Source organism: Cherax quadricarinatus, chromosome 46 (genome assembly GCF_038502225.1).
Source record: "Cherax quadricarinatus isolate ZL_2023a chromosome 46, ASM3850222v1, whole genome shotgun sequence".
In the NCBI taxonomy this organism is placed as follows: Eukaryota; Metazoa; Arthropoda; class Malacostraca; order Decapoda; family Parastacidae; genus Cherax; species Cherax quadricarinatus.
Window position 1 is genome coordinate 1,102,811 of NC_091337.1, and position 22,399 is coordinate 1,125,209.

The following is a 22,399-nucleotide window of genomic DNA, read 5'->3' on the forward strand; positions in this document are numbered from 1 at the left end:
TCCCTAATTCCTTCTATCTTGCACCAACTGAGCCCACGGAAGTCACTGAGATTATAAAGTCACTTAAAAATAACTCGGGGAATCTGTCTCATGTCCCACCATTACTGTACAAGCGAGCGGCCCATGTCCTTTCGCATGCTATTTCATTACTTTTTAACAAGTCACTAGAGACTAGCACCTTCCCGAAACTACTCAAGATGGCAAGGGTTACACCAATACATAAAGGTGGTGACCCTATAGACTTAAACAACTATAGGCCAATATCTAACTTACCATTGCTATCCAAAATCTTTGAGAAACTCGTGCACAGGAGACTGTATTCATTTATAACGGCTCAAAACATACTCAACCCCTGCCAATTTGGATTCAGGAAAAATAAAAGCACTAATGATGCAATCATAAAAATGCTAGATCTGCTTTACACAGCATTGGAAAATAAGGAATATCCACTAGGAATTTTTATTGACCTAAGAACAGCTTTTGACACAGTAGACCACGACATCCTACTCCACAAACTTGATCATTACGGTATAAGAGGCCATGCGCTTGCTTATTTCAAATCTTACATTACTAATAGGTATCAGTATGTCACCATTAAAGACACAGCATCAGCAACACGGCCACTTGATACTGGAGTTCCGCAGGGAAGTGTCCTTGGTCCCCTGCTCTTCCTCATATACATCAATGACCTTCCAAACGTATCCCAACACCTGAAACCCATTCTCTTTGCTGATGACACGACTTATGTCATCTCTCACCCTAATCTTGCCACCCTCAACACCATTGTGAATGAGGAGCTGATTAAAATATCGACTTGGATGACAGCCAATAAACTTACGCTTAACACTGACAAAACCTACTATATTATGTTTGGTAGCAGAGCAGGAGATGCACAAATTAACATTAAGACTGACAACACTCTAATTACCAGAAATAATGGGGGCAAATTCCTAGGCTTATACCTTGACAACAACCTGAATTTCAGCACCCATATCCAGCATATAACCAAAAAAAGTATCCAAAACGGTTGGGATCCTCTCCAAGATACGATACTACGTGCCGCAAAATGCCCTTCTCACACTATACCACTCACTTATTTATCCATACCTCACCTATGCTATTTGTGCTTGGGGATCAACTGCAGCAACTCACCTAAAGCCAATAATAACCCAACAAAAAGCTGCAGTAAGAATAATCACTAAATCCCATCCCTGGCAACACACCCCCCCACTCTTCATAGACCTAAACTTACTCCCAGTTCAGTACATCCACACTTACTACTGTGCAATCTACATCTACAGGGCCTTAAACTCTAATATCAACCTTGACCTAAAACGCTTTCTTGATAGTTGTGACAGAACCCACAGGCATAACACCAGACACAAACATCTCTACGACATTCCCCGTGTCCGACTAAACCTTTACAAAAATTCAATGTATGTCAAAGGCCCTAAAATCTGGAATACCCTGCCTGAGAACTCTAGAACTGCAGACACATTCATCACCTTCAAAACTTCCACTAGAAAACATCTTATCTCCCTGATACACCCCGTCAACTAACTACACGAATACCACCTGGTGGTTCACACTTACACTCACTCACTCATTTGACCATAAACAGAAATATTAATCTCAATCCTAAAATAATGAATCCTGTGATACTCCAATACTGAAACTATGTACTGTGCCAAAACAAAAGCATTCACATTGCTAAACTCACAAACTAGTATTTAGTCACTTAGCCATAATACCAACTTACCTCATAATTTGTAATATTTTACAATTAAGAATAAAACTAAGTCTGCCTGAAATGCCTAGCCATGCTAAGCGTTCTAGTGGTACACTCTGTAATCACAATTTTACTACATGTAAACCACACAATAACCAAATTTCTGTAAACTCAGCATTGTAATCCTTATAGAGAATAAACTTTGAATTTGAATTTGAATTTGAATTGTAGAATAATAAGAAAATATTATAACCTTTATATTATAATAATAAGGTAAAAGGACCCCAATGGATATAAGTCACTCTGTCTGACTTTTTTGGGTTATCCTAGGTTCTCTACACATATGCTGCTATGTATGATAATTCTATGTAACTGTATTTGTGTATACCTGAATAAACTTACTTACTTACTTACTTATAGGGAGTGGGCATCGAGGGAGTGACAGTTCGGCGACCTGCTGTGACTAAGTTCCACTTACCTCACCCAAATTACTTGCAGGTAATAATCCAGGTAATATTCTGTAAACCTCCTTCAGGTAATATGCTCTCATAATAATAATTCACATATCCTGTGAAATAAACAGTAATACTTCAAAGAACAACAATATATAAATCAACGATATACTACTGCTGCTACTACTATTACTATTACTACTACTACTACTACTACTACTACTACTACTACTAATAATAATAATAATAATAATAATAATAATAATAATAATAATAATAACAATAATAATAATAATAATAATAATAATAATAATTATAATAATAATAATAATTTAGCCGAAAAGTGTATGAAAAATTCCACGAAAGTGTCAGAATGCCTTTAAATAATTCTCCCCCCAAAAGTTCTTCATTTTCTTTTATGCTCGATGGAATCATTGATAGGGGCGACTATTGTAATACTAAGTAGATAGGAGGGTAAATAGAAGAAGAAATAGTAACCCATGAAAACGAAACAATGTGGCTGGTTTCCATTGGCGTCTTCCTAGATCCTCCCCAGGATATCACCCACAACAGTCGACTTGTTTACTGATAGCTAACAAGGGCAGCAGGTGCCAGGAGACCTGATTGTACGTCCTACCTCGTCCTGGGTTAACTGAGTTTATTTAGGCACAGGTACACATAAATACAATTATCATACATAGTGTAAATTATCTAGGATAACCCCCCCAAAAAGTCAAAAGTGACTTATTTCCACTGGATTCGACCCCAAGTCTCCTTGGGGTCGAATTATATTCGCCACCAGTTGAGAATACTTTAATCCCTAATACAGAAATAAAAGTAACCTCCTGGTACATGTACACCGAGAGACACAAAGCTATTATCTACATAGCCTCCGCTGTGAGGTACGCAAGGTAAGTAAGAAAATAAAGAAAGTCGTCTGTAATGATATAAATCTGATTTTTTTTTCGTGGTCTATAAAGACTTAGTTAGTTAGTTTAATATGTTTATTATGCACCCCATACCCATCCTGTGGGCGGTAGTCAAAAGATTACAGAGGTACATAATTGGTCCAGGGACTGGACTCCAAAGTTTTGACAGCCGAGCAAGTTACAGAGGTAATGAACTCACAATTTACAAAGGTAATGAACTCACAATTTACAAAGGTAATGAACTCACAATTTACAAAGGTAATGAACTCCAGGTAAGTCTGGTCACAATCATGACAAGTTACAAAGGTATTTACAGATTACAGAGGTACGTAATGGGTCCAGGGACTGGGCCCCCAAAGTTTTGATAGCTGAACTAGGTACAAAGGTAATGAGCTCACAAGTTACAAAGGTAATGAATTCTGTAGAATGGTTACTTACGTTTATACTTTGGCTACAATCATGAACAAATTATAGAGTAATGAGCAATAAAGACTAGTGCTGTATGTGGCATACCATTCCTGGGATGCGACCTACAATAGGAACCTATTTAGTTTTAGGTGAGTATTAGTAGTGCTGTACAAGTGGTATACACAAAATAACTTTTTATGCCTCCTTATGTTATATTGAGACAGTGTGTGTATATCACTAGTAGAATATAACACATGTTAATAAGACGCAGTATGAGGTTGTCTGTGGTATTTTTTTTATTGACATGTTTCGTCCACCGAGGACTTTATCAGTTCATATATATTTTTTATGTTTATTAACACATCGGCCGATTCCCACCAAGGCAGGGTGGCCCGAAAAAGAAAAACTTTCATCATCATTCACTCCATCACTGTCTTGCCAGAGGGGTGTTTTACACTTCAGTTATAAAACTGCAACATTAACACCCCTCGTATATATATATATATATATATATATATATATATATATATATATATATATATATATATATATATATATATATATATATATATATATATATATATAGGTAGGTAGACCAACCCAGCTCACTATCTCACCTCTCTTGTCAACTATATATATATATATATATATATATATATATATATATATATATATATATATATATATATATATATATATATATATATATATATATATATATATATATATATATATATATATATAGTTGACAAGAGAGGTGAGATAGTGAGCTGGGTTGGTCTACCTACCTGGTGACGTCCCCTTTTGTACTGAGACTCAGCCAGCGGAATTATCGAAACTTTAAAATTAGGTTGGGCTTGTAGGCCGACCTCACTGTTCCGAACTTAGGAATGAACCTGACTTCTGTAAGATGCTGATAGTGGTGGTAATCAGAGCTGATTCCAGGCATAGTTTGCTGCGTCTGTCAGATGTTTCTCTGTGTCAAGATGAAGAGTGCAAGCGTTGTTCCTATCAACTCTGTCAAGCATTTCTGTGTTCGTTAATTCGTTAGCTTAGTTTGTGAAGTTAGGTGAACAAGTGCTGCAGGGGTAATAAAATTTGCCCATGTGTATCACCTTGCATAATGATTGTAACCTGCAACTTGATTTAAGTGCTGCATTACTGAGGAAGAGAACCCAAGGACCGTAATGGAAATGGACCTCACTGACCTTTGTGAGCAGCACCCTAAATAGCCTGTAAATTGCATTGCGCAGCACCCTACTGCGCACCACACATCACGCCTCATGAAACGCAAAATTATGGCACTATACACTGCATTACACAGGCTTGGTATAGTATCGAACATCCAATGCAAGGTTACGTCACTGTACATTACTTGTCAATATTCTTAACTGGACCTTACCGCTTTTAGTGGTATTTTCATGTTATTTTGTATTTTTATAAATCTGTCGATAAAAATCATTCATCTTGAAAGGTAATAAAAATGCTACTCCTGTCTTGACGGTTCCATTAGTGTTCCTTAGAAGGAAGGGAATCGTATGTGCATTATTAGTAATTAAAACATGGGAACTCCAAAGGTATTATTTCAGGTTTGTGCAATGAATTTTATGCTAGTGCAAGATTTCAGTAGAATGTATCATCAGAAGATATACTGCAGATAAGATGGCAAATATTGCCCACAAGTATGGTAGAAAAATATTTAATGCAGAACAGAACATTTCGTATACTCTACATTTTGATCTGTGTAGAATTTTATTGAGTCAGTATTTACTATAGATCTAATTTTATTGAGTCAGTATTTACTATAGATCTACCCAGAGCGAAACAGTATATAACAAAGATTTGATCTGCGCCTGTGTCTTTCTACTAAAGGATCTACTGAACTTAATATGCAAATTTTTTTTTATATTTTATTTAAAACCAATACAGTATACATAAAAATAAAAATAAAAGGAAACAGTATGGATGTCAATCCTGAAGGTTCGGACATTGACATAAGAAACCCAATACAAAATAAACTAACACAAATGGATTACACCTATATACTGGCAAGATATAGCTGTATAACATACAACAATAACTTACGGCAAGAACATAGCTACAAATAAACACAGTAACAGGGTCGTGAACTGACATATATAAACATTCAATGACTCAAAACCTAACTTACATATAAATTTTACATATAACATGACATATGACAAAGGCTCATTACAATTGAAAAGAATATATACGAGAAAATGTATCAATTACTTCCAGCCTTCTCATTAATCAATAAACCAAAACCTAACATCATAATCCTACTAGAACATCTACATACTTATCCCTAACATTACAGCTTTACATATACCAAAATACAAATAAACATACAAAGAAAACAGCTTAGATCTCAAAACCGACTCATTACAGTTACAATAAACCCGTATACAAAAATCTCAGACACAAAAGGAATGCGTCTATAAACTGGCTAGATATATCTGTATACCATACAGCCAAAACTTACGTCAAGAACATAGCCATGAAAAACCAATATCAGGGTGCTGACAGTCTATAAGTGCATCTTAACATACAAAAACCTAGAACATAACATGAACTAAAAAACACTTCATATGGCAAAGAACAATACCGTTGTATAATGCTATACAAAGTACATTGAAATGACAATTGAAACAAAATAACGAAGAGGGAACATACAACAAGCATGTGTTGAATACATATAAACCTACACATCACATACACCACAGTACTATCTTTGTATAACACATATGAGGACAAAAGGAGAATCCAGACATACTTAGATCATGCTTTGTGTCACCTCAAACCATCAAACACACATACTGTGAGATGTACCCTCTCACACATTATACACACAATAATGTAGTGCAACAACACTACTTACATATTATATTCAATACCTTCTTAAAAACAATGTGAAAACCATATCTTACACAACTACCCAGACCAAACTCACATCACAACAGAAGCTTATTTATTATATTACCAAACATACCACACACGCTAACATCTATACACATTTCCATACTCAAGAAAACTAGCCCGCCGCAACCCCTTACTTTACACTTAAATCTCTTAAATCCTTCAACCTAAATCTACGATAACCTTCAGTAAATGCTGCCTCCCATCTTCCCCCATAAAGATCCCTATTGCGGCACTTTGTTCTATACATCGTGGCCCCTAACACTCTTATCCTTTCCCCGACTCCCACCTCCCTCATTGCCCAAGATATATAAATAAAATCAGTAACCACATACGCAACCGCATTCACCACCTGCTGACTCCACCCACCTATATCTAAACTTAACACCCGCAACACCTGTAACCCTTCCCCACCCACTAACCTAACTACCCTACTTAGCCAGACCCTCACATCTTCTAAACAAGTACAAAAGTACACAGCGTGAAATATAGTTTCCGGACATCCACACGCTTTGCACTCCCCACCCTCCCTTAATCTCCTATTAAATAACACAACCCCAGACGGCAAGATCCCATGTAAAAACCTAAACATAACCTCCCTGACACTTGGTTTTACACGTAGTTGTTGAAGACATTTCCATACAGAACCCCATTCATACATAGGGTATGCCCCCTCAACTGCCGCCACCACAGACCCACCCCCCACCCTCTCAAGAACCTTCAATTTAAGCTGTTTCGTATCCCTTACCTTCAGTAAAACTCGCAACATAGCCTCCCCAAACATTAAATCCCTACCCCTCCACCACCGTTGCATATCCATGCACAGTCTTTCAAGGCCCCCCCCCCGCTCACCCCCTCCCTCACAAACCCCCTTTTCAGAAACACACTCAACATCCGCTTCTCAAGAGGTATAAGCTCCAGCCCCCCCCCCCCTGGCTAACGGGAAGCGACACCACCCCTCTACTTAGCCAGTCACAACCCGATCCCCATATAAATCTGAATACCCGCAATTGCAACCGTTGCACCTCACACCGTCGTAACGGATATATTGCCACCACATGCCATAACTTGCTATACAACAGGACATTCGTGACTATAACCCATTGTTGCAACGTTAATTGCTCTGCCCTCAAACCTCCCAATCTTTTCAAAACTCCATCCACAGTGCGCCTCGAATTTGCCTCTTGTGCATCCCTATCATTCCGCATGTACACTATCCCACATATCAACAACTGATCTACCACACGCCACCCACCCTCAACAGTCTCACCATTATGTACGCTATCCCCTAGATCCAAATACTTGGACTTTACTACATTAATTTTCATCCCCGTAGCCTCACCAAAAACGTCTATCACCCTTCCTACCTTATGTAAATCCCTCACATCCCTCACCAAGACAGTCGTATCATCCACGTAACCCACTATACCCGCTTCCCCTTCTCGTGCAAAACCAACCCTCGCTCTTGCTATACTCCACCTAACTGCCCTATAAAAGGGTTCCTGAAGACATGCAAACAAAATTTGCGACAGAGGACATCCCTGTCGCAAACCCCTTCCTATCTGTATGCTATCACCTAGTCGTCCATTAACCTGTATTCTCATAACTGCACCCAGATACAAAGTTTTTGCCCAAGAAACAATTTCCCTCCCGAAACCCAACCAACGCATAAAACTCCATAATGCATCCCTTTCTACGCTATCATAAGCAGCTCTCCAATCCAGAGCCAAAACACCCCCTCCCCCCTCCCCCTATGTTCTATAAAACTCCTAATAACTCCATGCCCTTCATACATTGATCTACCCGGTATGCCATATTGTCCTCTATCAATTACTTTACCTAAAACCTGTTTGATTCTGTTCCCTAATACCCTTGCAAATAACTTATAATCACCACACATAAGCGATATTGCACGGTAATCTTCTACCGTGGTCTGTCCACCCTTCGGCACTAATACAACAACAGCAGTCCTTTGCTGCTCACCCATTGCCCCATCTTCCTTCATTACATTGAACAATCTGACTAAAAATCTCCTCAATACTTCCCAGTTCTTAACATAAAAATCATTAGGCAACCCGTCTACACCCGGTGCCTTACCTAAACTTGCACCTGCTATAGCTTGCCAAATTTCCCCTTCCATAATCTGTCCTTCCAAAGTCTCCCTATCTCTACCATCAAGCTCGCATTGCACATAACCACCCATTTCCCTTAAAGCATCATCTCGTATACCCACATGTTGTGCATATGACCTAAACCATGCATCAAGATATCCACTCATACCTTCAGTCGACATCAATACCTGCCCTTCCCTATACCCTCCCATCCCCCACATGAACAGTTAATCCCATCATCTCCGTCGCCACTCTCCTCTTACGCTGTCCTCTCAATACACACGCCGATGGCCTATCACCCCATAACACCTCCTCCAACCCCGCCAAAACGGGTGCACCATCAAATCTTTCATTTTGCAAATCCCTAATGCTCTCCTTTAATCCCTCAATATCTCCCACCGGGTAACTAACCCTCCCACGTTCGTAGCAAGCTCTCAACTGCCCCTCAAGATAAGATTGAAACCCATACTTTAACCTATTATATTCCCCCCCACTACGTACATAAAAATCCTTAATACCTGATTTCGCCACCGAGTCCCACCATCTAACCAGATCACCATTCCCAGGCGCTTCTGCCTCCAACCCCTCCCAAAACTGTTTAAATGACTGTCTATATTCTTCTTCATGCAACAACTTTACATTTAACTTACAATACCCCCTACCCCTTCGTGGCAACCCCTCCCAACCCAAATCCACCATAACACCCCTATGATCAGAAAATACCACATCCAACACCCTCACCCTATGTATTACTACCCTTCTGGGGACATACAAACGATAGAGCCTAGCAGCATACCCACGCCTAATAAATGTATGCTCTACCTCCCCCCCCCACAGATATTGATCAAACCCACCCCTGATAACAATTCTCCCAATATTCCCATACAATGCCCCGCCCCCCTCGGTTCCACATCCTTACGCCTTATTACACAGTTCCAATCACCTATCACGGCTACCCCTGGCAATCCACGCAAGTAGTAAACCAGCACGTCCCTCACAAATTTATTCTTAACACATATGTCACCCTCTGCCGGGCCATACACACACACCAACGTCATCTGTACCTGACCCCATAATCCATCTACACGTATCACCCTCCCCTCCTCCCCTTCACAATGCCTGACAACCAACGGGCTAGTTTCCTTTACCAATATAGCCACACCGCCTTTCAATCTGACTGCATGTTCAACATACACCTTATATCCCTCCACCTTCAACTCATAACCATGTCTATAATTATGCTCCTGCAAGAACACAACGTCAACACCATGACGCTCCAAAAACTCCCTAAACCACTCACACTTTCTCTGCGACCTCAAACCATTGATGTTCAATGTCAAGCACTTAAAACTGACAAAGAAGGTTTCCCTCTTGACACAACCTTTTTGTCACCTGATCGCCTCATTGCACTCTTATCCCTCCCCCCCCTTTTTTTGTGCATTCTTACTCGATCCCTGTCCCTGAGTGTCTTTTGAACCCCTCTGCATGACATCTGCCCATGTTTTCTTCCCTGAACGTTGTGCGGGCGTAAGCACTTCATCTGAATCATAAAGCGTTGCTGCGCGCTTTCGCGTCGTACCGTCAACCTGCATCTCATCATCAAGCTCATCACCACGATGAACCTCAACCTCCACCGTATTCTCCGACAAGACAGCCTTGTCACACATCTTAGGACGAACTATCTTCGCCCCTCCGTCCTCCATAGTAGTCTCAAGATCCAGGACCGTGCCTTCTTCCTGATAAGGCCCCGTGCCCAAAATATCCACAAGCGTCGTCCTTATCGATGCTTCCTCCTTGCTATCATTCACTTCTGCGATGATCTCCTCTAATGCCTGAACCACGTCCAAGGAAGGGGAGTCCCCCCACTCGTAGCACCTGCCATCTTCTCTGCCCTCTCAACCTCCTCACTCCATGACGCACTCCGCGGAGGCAGTGTCGAAAAAGGCTGCTCTTGCTCCACTCTCCTCTCCTCTATGTTTCTTCGTTGTTGCAGGTCGTTGTCTCCACGTCCTCTATCACATTGCGCTGCGTGTTCATACGACCCACACAAACGACAAGTGCGTCGTTGCCCTGCATATGTCACAAATACCTGAGTTCTGAAATCGTCCATCACCACATACGACGGTATAGGATGTCGTATCGTCATCTTTGCAGAGTACGTACCCTCAGGTACCCCCATATACGTACCAGCTGACCACCTTCCTGCAGTGACCGTGTGTACCGTCCCATATTTACTCATGGCAAACCTTATGTCAGATACATCCACCTCGAATGGCACATTCCTGATCTTCACCCAAGTGAAGTAACTTGATACATCATGCATCCTCACCATGACAGCATGATTCACAGGTATGGCCACTTCCTGAAACTTGTTCACCACTGCCTCATACATGCTCGCCGAATTGAATTTAAGAAATATCCTCTTCGTGCCATTCAAGGCAAGTCCACAAATCTCTTCAGTAGCTACGCCGTAGGTGTCTCTAATTATTGCTGGTAGAAGTAACTCCATAGACGGCCCCGTGATAGCTCCACTGGTTAATTCAATACAGACTGTATTAACCCGCCGGCGACAAGCCTGCACCATGTTGTGAAAATATTACTGCACCCAGTCAACACCAGGGGGTAGCAGCAGCACACGTCCTCTCTACTCAAGGGTTGAGAGACCAATGCAAAAATAAACTGACAACGTGGCCACCATATTCATATCTCTCCTAATTCTCTTACCCTCCATGCTTGTGTGGCCAACGGTGAGCCGATTTGACCTGTGTCTCGGTGAGCTGAACTGTTTCAGTGAGTTCACCTGTGTTCTGTGAAGAAGTGCTTAGTGAAGTCTCAGCACCAGTTCAACTGAATTGTTTAGATTATCTCCCCCGAGTTATGAAAAGCTGTACTTTCAGGTGAAGGAAGAGCTGGAGGAAGCTAGGAAAGAGATACAGCTGCTTAAGAGACGAGAATAAGGATACGGAAGAAGACACCAGCAGTAATAAAATGAAAATGGTCTGTTAGAGAGGATTAAAGTAGAAAATAAATAAGGTTGAAAAAAATGCTAACAAGACTTAACAATTCCTTCGCTGTACTGTGGAACAGATGTTGCTTGGTTATCGAAGACAATAAAATCCAATAGTCAAAGTAAGAATGCTTTGCCATAGGTGACTCTCAGAGTAGATTTATGGACAGCGCTTGCTGTAATAGGGATAGAAATAGGAAGCAGAAGGTGTGTTTGCCTCGGGATAGTATGGAAGATATAGTCAGCAGATTAGGAAACATCGCAACTGGTAAAGGAACCAACCCTATTATCTGCTTTAGCGATGGAGGAAATAATGTTGTGAAGCATAGGAGAGAAGACTTTCCCAGATACAGGATGAAGAGTGGGATCTCTGTCACACGAAGCATTTTGCTGCAGAGGGGAGCAGACAATGAGTGGTTGTCCGCAGCTACTGATGTTAAATGTTAACTGGGCAATTACTACATGGACATTACAGTGTCATATTTAGATAAGCGGGACCACTTCTGTGATAGAAATGACATGTTTGCCAGGGATGGAGGCAGCATGGTGCAATTACCGGTAAGACGATTTCGACAAACTGTGGAATAAACCCACAAATGCATCAACTAGAGCGTTTCCAAAATGTTACACTTGTGTCGTTATTGCAAGAGGTGTATCTTTGTCAGATCAGAGTGGTAGTTTGTTAGTCTAATATTTTTATTATGCGCCCCACACGCATCCTGTGGGCGGTAGCTGATAGATTATAGAGGCATATAATGGGTCCAGTGACTGGGCTGCAAGGTTCTGATAGCTAAACAAGGCAGCGATGGCTGGTTCGATGCCTGCATTGTATATGGTTTTAAACTGCAGAACGATAGAGATATGGGATTTTGGTGCTATGGATTTTTAAAATACCATTTATCAAGATAGCAAAATAGAGCATGGTGAAAGTATCAAGGAACACAATGTAAGAAAATGAATGGGCAATGATAAAAGCAAAAAAAAAAAAAAAATAGAAGACAAAGATAAATGGGGTAAGGCAACAGAATAAAGACTTTCTTAGCATATACAAATAATCGTAGTGTTAAGAACAAAACAAACGAACCAATATTAATTGCAAGTGAAAGAAACTTCGACAACGCAGTTACAGCTGAAGAATCGAGACGTGCCTCCAGATTACCATGTATAAGGATGTAAATTATTTGCCCCAGCACGTTTCCCTCCTTATACTATTGGTCGTCCCAACACGACTCCTTTAAAGTCGTTGTAAGGGAAGAGGAGGAGAGACAGGCGGGGTGGCTCCCTGGGCTCGTGGCTGCTATGCTGCCGCTATGCTACTGCTATGCTATAGACAGGACAGGAAGCTTGTCCATCAGCATGTCTTTTCTGAGATAAATTGGACATCTTATATTGGACAGTTATTATTATGAAGAAAAGATAGTAAGATAAAACTGACATATTTACATCTAATAGTTTACTCATCAGTATACAGGAACACCGAGTCGCTTCAAAATTCGGCTCCATTTTCACCTTCAAGAAACACTTTTATATTGGTGTGAGACATGGATTTTGAATGTTGTAGCGAAAAGGAGGCTAGAGACAGCAGTAATGTCGTGTTTGAGAACAGTGTGTGGTGTGTGTGTGTGTGTGTATTATGTTGAGAATTTTGAACATAGACATGAAAAGGGTGACCATGGGTAAAATTCAAAGGCTAAGAAAGGGTTGTTGAGGTGGTTTGGATATTTGAATCTTGTTGACCTTGTTCATTATTCTTACCCTGTTCAGGTAGTGGATGAGTTGTCACCTGACCAGTGGGTTGGTGCTATTTCTACTGGGGAGACCTCATCCACTTCAGTGGATCAATCCATTCCACCAGTTGAGAAAGTCTTAGCTCCCACTGACTTCCCAGACGAGATAAAGCGTTTGTTGACTGTGTTGAACAAACGTCGTAAAGCCATTGCCTTACCAGGTGAGAAGATGGGTATAACGAACTTATTGTCCCATCGTATCCCACCGCTGCCACCATTTGTTGAGAGGGTTCGTGGAAATATGATGGTTGGAGATAAACACAATTATTGGGTGGTAACACTTATATTAGCAGAGTGTGAGAGGGTAACCCAGCCTAGCCTGTCCTGTTGCCTTTAGGTCTACGCATGAACTGAGGAAGGGTGGACAGCGCGTCTCACGCTCACATGCGGCATCATGTGACGTCACACATGCTAGCCCCTTGGCCTAGCAAGGGATCGTGTAAAGTATATAGATGGTACTAACTACGATACATATACAGGGGATCAGCAACTATGCTGACAAAGAGGTTGCATATATTTGGGGTTGAAGAGACGGCTGGAGGGATGGGGTACAAGAGGCTTTGAGTTTCAGGGGCTTGAGCATCCAGACCCCAGAAAGGAATGTTGGATGTTCAGTACTAATTCATGGAATAGAGTAATTTTTAACGACCATACTGTTGGAGCGTGAGCAGAGTAGTTTTTATAAAGGGATTTGGGGAAACCAGTTAGTCTGACGTGAGTCCTGCAGGTGGAGGGGGCAATACCTGCATTCTGAAGGTGAGGTGCGGATGTTACGGTCGGAGGGCCAGCTGACTGTGATGTTAATACGCTTCTGGAAAGTCGACGACTGAGTGAATGTTGGTGAATGTGAATGTGATTTGCTCTTTGTGTCACCTTGCCACGGCAAGAGACGACTGTCGAATTTACTTAAGGGATTAACAGTATTTTTAACTGGAGTGAACAGGTGACATGCTTTCACGACCACCGTACTTCCCTATACATCACTAGTCAACATATCGGCCGTTTCCCACCAAGGCAGGGTGACCCAAAAAAGAAGAAACACTTTGACCATCACTCACTACACTTTCTTGTCAGACTGGCATCAATACTACAGTTCAAAACTGCAAATGTCCCCACCCCTCCATCGGAGTGCAGGCATTGTACTTACCACCTCCAGGACTGAGGTCCGGCTAACCGGGTTCTGTGAATCCCTTCATAAATGTTATCTCGCTTACACTCCAACAGCACGTCAAGTCATAAAAGCCACTAGCCTCCACTCCTATCTAACGCGCGCGCACACGCTTGCTGGATGTCTATGCCCCTCGCACACAAAATCTCTAACCTTTCCTAGGACGATCTCTACCCCATATATATACTGAATATATAATATCCTTAACTAGTTAAGTACAAGTGAAGAACTAAATGCATGTAACCTGTTCACCACCAACCAAAAATAATGTAATCCCTGTACTAGAGATTAAAGTAAACTCTCGACATACATACATACATACATAGACACTGAGAGACATAAACCTGTGTGTATATAAACCTTTGTATATAAACCTGTGTGTATATAAACCTTTGTATATAAACCTGTGTGTATATAAACCATTGTATATAAACCTGTGTGTATATATCCCGTGGTGCTGCTGTTGTTAATACTACAACTACTCTTGCGTCTGGCAGGTGCGTCTATTTACTAGTTGCTGCCGGCGTCGCCCTGAGAGCAGTGCCAACTGTTTTAATTATATGCATATATATCATTTTCATTGTTTTAATTGTCATACTATTGTTTTACAACGTTATTGTTGTAAAATGAAGAAAAGTCCCTTAGCTATAGTTGACAAAATGCGGCAACATGTAGTTGATCTGCCGGGTTTAATGACTGCACGAGGGTCATCAGTAAGTAGGTAAGTAAGCAGGTAAGTAAATATAAATGCAAATCTTTATTTCGGAATTACTGTACATAAAAATACACAATAGTCAAAAGGCCAAAAAAGTTTGTTCAGGTATAAATACATAATATTTTGATGATTACACATGTGCTATATTGCAACACATGTGTTATATAGCAACACATGTGTTATATAGCAACACATGTGTTATATAGCAACACATGTGTTATATATGTTATATAGCAACACATGTGTTATATAGCAACACATGTGTTATATTGCAACACATGTGTTATATAGCAACACATGTGTTATATAGCAACACATGTGTTATATAGCAACACATGTGTTATATAGCAACACATGTGTTATATAGCAACACATGTGTTATATAGCAACACATGTGTTATATAGCAACACATGTGCGATATAGCAACACATGTGTTATATAGCAACACATTTGTTATATAGCAACACATGTGTTATATAGCAACACATGTGTTATATAGCAACACATGTGTTATATAGCAACACATGTGTTATATAGCAACACATGCGTTATATAGCAACACATGTGTTATATAGCAACACATGTGTTATATAGCAACACATGTGTTATATAGCAACACATGTGTTATATAGCAACACATGTGTTATATATGTTATATAGCAACACATGTGTTATATAGCAACACATGTGTTATATTGCAACACATGTGTTATATAGCAACACATGTGTTATATAGCAACACATGTGTTATATATGTTATATAGCAACACATGTGTTATATAGCAACACATGTGTTATATTGCAACACATGTGTTATATAGCAACACATGTGTTATATATGTTATATAGCAACACATGTGTTATATAGCAACACATGTGCGATATAGCAACACATGTGTTATATAGCAACACATGTGTTATATAGCAACACATGTGTTATATAGCAACACATGTGTTATATAGCAACACATGTGTTATATAGCAACACATGTGCGATATAGCAACACATGTGTTATATAGCAACACATGTGTTATATAGCAACACATGTGTTATATATGTTATATAGCAACACATGTGTTATATAGCAACACATGTGCGATATAGCAACACATGTGTTATATAGCAACACATGTGTTATATAGCAACACATGTGTTATATAGCAACACATGTGTTATATAGCAACACATGTGCGATATAGCAACACATGTATTATATATGTTATATAGCAACACATGTGCGATATAGCAACACATGTGTTATATATGTTATATAGCAACACATGTGCGATATAGCAACACATGTGTTATATAGCAACACATGTGTTATATAGCAACATATGTGTTATATAGCAACACAAGTGCGATATAGCAACACATGTGTTATATAGCAACACAAGTGCGATATAGCAACACATGTATTATATAGCAACACATGTGTTATATAGCAACACATGTGTTATATAGCAACACATGTGCGATATAGCAACACATGTGTTATATAGCAACACATGTGTTATATAGCAACACATGTGTTATATAGCAACACATGTGCGATATAGCAACACATGTGTTATATAGCAACACATGTGTTATATAGCAACACATGTGTTATATAGCAACACATGTGTTATATAGCAACACATGTGTTATATAGCAACACATGTGCGATATAGCAACACATGTGTTATATAGCAACACATTTGTTATATAGCAACACATGTGTTATATAGCAACACATGTGTTATATAGCAACACATGTGTTATATAGCAACACATGTGTTATATAGCAACACATGTGTTATATAGCAACACATGTGTTATATAGCAACACATCACCACCACAGAATTTTGAGACACCACCACAACTACACTCACCACCATATCCATCATCACCACTGCCACCATCACTACCACTACCATCACCACTACCATCACCACCACCATCACTACCACTACCATCACCACTACCATCACTACCACTACCATCACCACTACCATCACTACCACTACCATCACCACTACCATCACTACCACTACCATCACCACCACCATCACTACCACTACCATCACCACTACCATCACTACCACTACCATCACCACCACCATCACTACCACTACCATCACTACCACTACCATCACCACTACCATCACTACCACTACCATCACACCACCATCACTACCACTACCATCACTACCACTACCATCACCACTACCATCACTACCACTACCATCACCACCACCATCACTACCACTACCATCACTACCACTACCATCACCACTACCATCACTACCACTACCATCACCACCACCATCACTACCACTACCATCACTACCACTACCATCACCACTACCATCACTACCACTACCATCACCACCACCATCACTACCACTACCATCACTACCACTACCATCACCACTACCATCACTACCACTACCATCACCACCACCATCACTACCACTACCATCACTACCACTACCATCACCACTACCATCACTACCACTACCATCACCACCACCATCACTACCACTACCATCACTACCACTACCATCACCACTACCATCACCACTACCATCACTACCACTCCATCACCACTACCATCACTACCACTACCATCACCACCACCATCACTACCACTACCATCACTACCACTACCATCACCACTACCATCACTACCACTACCATCACACCACCATCACTACCACTACCATCACCACTACCATCACTACCACTACCATCACCACTACCATCACTACCACTACCATCACCACCACCATCACTACCACTACCATCACCACCACCATCACTACCACTATCATCACCACCACCATCACTACCACTACCATCACTACCACTACCATCACCACTACCATCACCACTACCATCACCACTACCATCACTACCACTACCATCACCACTACCATCACTACCACTACCATCACCACTACCATCACTACCACTACCATCACCACTACCATCACTACCACTACCATCACCACCACCATCACTACCACTACCATCACTACCACTACCATCACCACTACCATCACTACCACTACCATCACCATCACCATCACTACCACTACCATCACCACCACCATCACTACCACTACCATCACTACCACTACCATCACCACTACCATCACTACCACTACCATCACCACCACCATCACTACCACTACCATCACTACCACTACCATCACCACTACCATCACTACCACTACCATCACTACCACCATCACTACCACTACCATCACCACTATCATCACTACCACTACCATCACCACTATCATCACTACCACTGCCATCACCACCACCATCACTACCACTACCATCACTACCACTACCATCACCACTACCATCACTACCACTACCATCACCACCACCATCACTACCACTACCATCACCACTACCATCACTACCACTACCATCACCACTACCATCACTACCACTACCATCACCACTACCATCACTACCACTACCATCACCACCACCATCACTACCACTACCATCACCACCACCATCACTACCACTACCATCACTACCACTACCATCACCACTACCATCACTACCACTACCATCACCACCACCATCACTACCACTACCATCACCACTGCCATCACTACCACTACCATCACCACTGCCATCACTACCACTACCATCACCACTACCATCACTACCACTACCATCACTACCACTACCATCACTACCACTACCATCACCACCACCATCACTACCACTACCATCACCACTACCATCACTACCACTACCATCACCATCACGATCACTACCACTACCATCACCACCACCATCACTACCACTACCATCACCACCACCATCACTACCACTACCATCACTACCACTACCATCACCACCACCATCACTACCACTACCATCACCACTACCATCACTACCACTACCATCACCACTACCATCACTACCACTACCATCACCACTAGCATCACTACCACTACCATCACCACTACCATCACTACCACTACCATCACTACCACTACCATCACCACTACCATCACTACCACTACCATCACCACTACCATCACTACCACTACTATCACTACCACTACCATCACCACTACCATCACTACCACTACCATCACCACTACCATCACTACCACTACCATCACTACCACTACCATCACTACCACTACCATCACTACCACTACCATCACCACTACCATCACCACTACCATCACCACCACCATCACTACCACTACCATCACCACCACCATCACTACCACTACCATCACCACTACCATCACTACCACTACCATCACCACTACCATCACTACCACTACCATCACCACTACCATCACTACCACTACCATCACTACCACTACCATCACCACTACCATCACTACCACTACCATCACCACTACCATCACTACCACTACCATCACCACTACCATCACTACCACTACCATCACTACCACTACCATCACCACTACCATCACTACCACTACCATCACCACCATCATTACCACCACCACCACCACCATCACTACCACTACCATCACCACCACCATCACTACCACTACCATCACCACCATCATTACCACCACCACCACCACCATCACTACCACTACCATCACCACCACCATCACTACCACTACCATCACCACTACCATCACTACCACTACCATCACCACCATCATTACCACCACCACCACCACCATCACTACCACTACCATCACCACCACCACCACTATCACTACCATCACCATCATCACCACCACCATCCTCATCACCACCACCACCACCATCCTCATCACCACCACCACTATCACTACCATCACCATCATCACCACCACCATCCTCATCACCACCACCATCACTACCACTACCATCACCATCATCACCACCACCATCACTACCACTACCATCACTACCACTACCATCACCACTACCATCACTACCACTACCATCACCACCATCATTACCACCACCACCACCACCATCACTACCACTACCATCACCACCACCATCACTACCACTACCATCACCACCACCATCACTACCACTACCATCACCACCACCATCACTACCACTACCATCACCACCACCATCACTACCACTACCATCACCACCACCATCACTACCACTACCATCACCACCACCATCACTACCACTACCATCACCACCATCATTACCACCACCACCACCACCATCACTACCACTACCATCACCACCACCATCACTACCACTACCATCACCACCACCATCACTACCACTACCATCACCACCATCATTACCACCACCACCACCACCATCACTACCACTACCATCACCACCACCATCACTACCACTACCATCACCACCACCATCACTACCACTACCATCACCACCACCATCACTACCACTACCATCACCACCACCATCACTACCACTACCATCACCACCATCATTACCACCACCACCACCACCATCACTACCACTACCATCACCACCACCATCACTACCACTACCATCACCACCACCATCACTACCACTACCATCACCACCATCATTACCACCACCACCACCACCATCACTACCACTACCATCACCACCACCATCACTACCACTACCATCACCACCACCATCACTACCACTACCATCACCACCACCATCACTACCACTACCATCACCACCACCATCACTACCACTACCATCACCACTACCATCACTACCACTACCATCACCACTACCACCACCACCACCATCACTACCACTACCATCACCACCACCATCACTACCACTACCATCACCACCACCATCACTACCACTACCATCACCACTACCATCACTACCACTACCATCACCACTACCACCACCACCACCATCACTACCACTACCATCACCACCACCATCACTACCACTACCATCACCACCACCATCACTACCACTACCATCACCACCACCATCACTACCACTACCATCACCACTACCATCACTACCACTACCATCACCACTACCACCACCACCACCATCACTACCACTACCATCACCACCACCATCACTACCACTACCATCACCACCACCATCACTACCACTACCATCACCACTACCATCACTACCACTACCATCACCACTACCACCACCATCATCACCACCACCATCACTACCACTACCATCACCACCACCATCACTACCACTACCACCACCACCACCATCACTACCACTACCATCACCACCACCATCACTACCACTACCATCACCACCACCATCACTACCACTACCATCACCACCACCATCACTACCACTACCATCACCACCACCATCACTACCACTACCATCACCACCACCATCACTACCACTACCATCACCACCACCATCACTACCACTACCATCACCACCACCATCACTACCACTACCATCACCACCACCATCACTACCACTACCATCACCACCACCATCACTACCACTACCATCACCACCACCATCACTACCACTACCATCACCACCACCATCACTACCACTACCATCACCACCACCATCACTACCACTACCATCACCACCACCATCACTACCACTACCATCACCACCACCATCACTACCACTACCATCACCACCACCATCACTACCACTACCATCACCACCACCATCACTACCACTACCATCACCACCACCATCACTACCACTACCATCACCACCACCATCACTACCACTACCATCACCACCACCATCACTACCACTACCATCACCACCACCATCACTACCACTACCATCACCACCACCATCACTACCACTACCATCACCACCACCATCACTACCACTACCATCACCACCACCATCACTACCACTACCATCACCACCACCATCACTACCACTACCATCACCACCACCATCACTACCACTACCATCACCACCACCATCACTACCACTACCATCACCACCACCATCACTACCACTACCATCACCACCACCATCACTACCACTACCATCACCACCACCATCACTACCACTACCATCACCACTACCATCACTACCACTACCATCACCACTACCACCACCACCACCATCACTACCACTACCATCACCACCACCATCACTACCACTACCATCACCACCACCATCACTACCACTACCATCACCACCACCATCACTACCACTACCATCACCACTACCATCACTACCACTACCATCACCACTACCACCA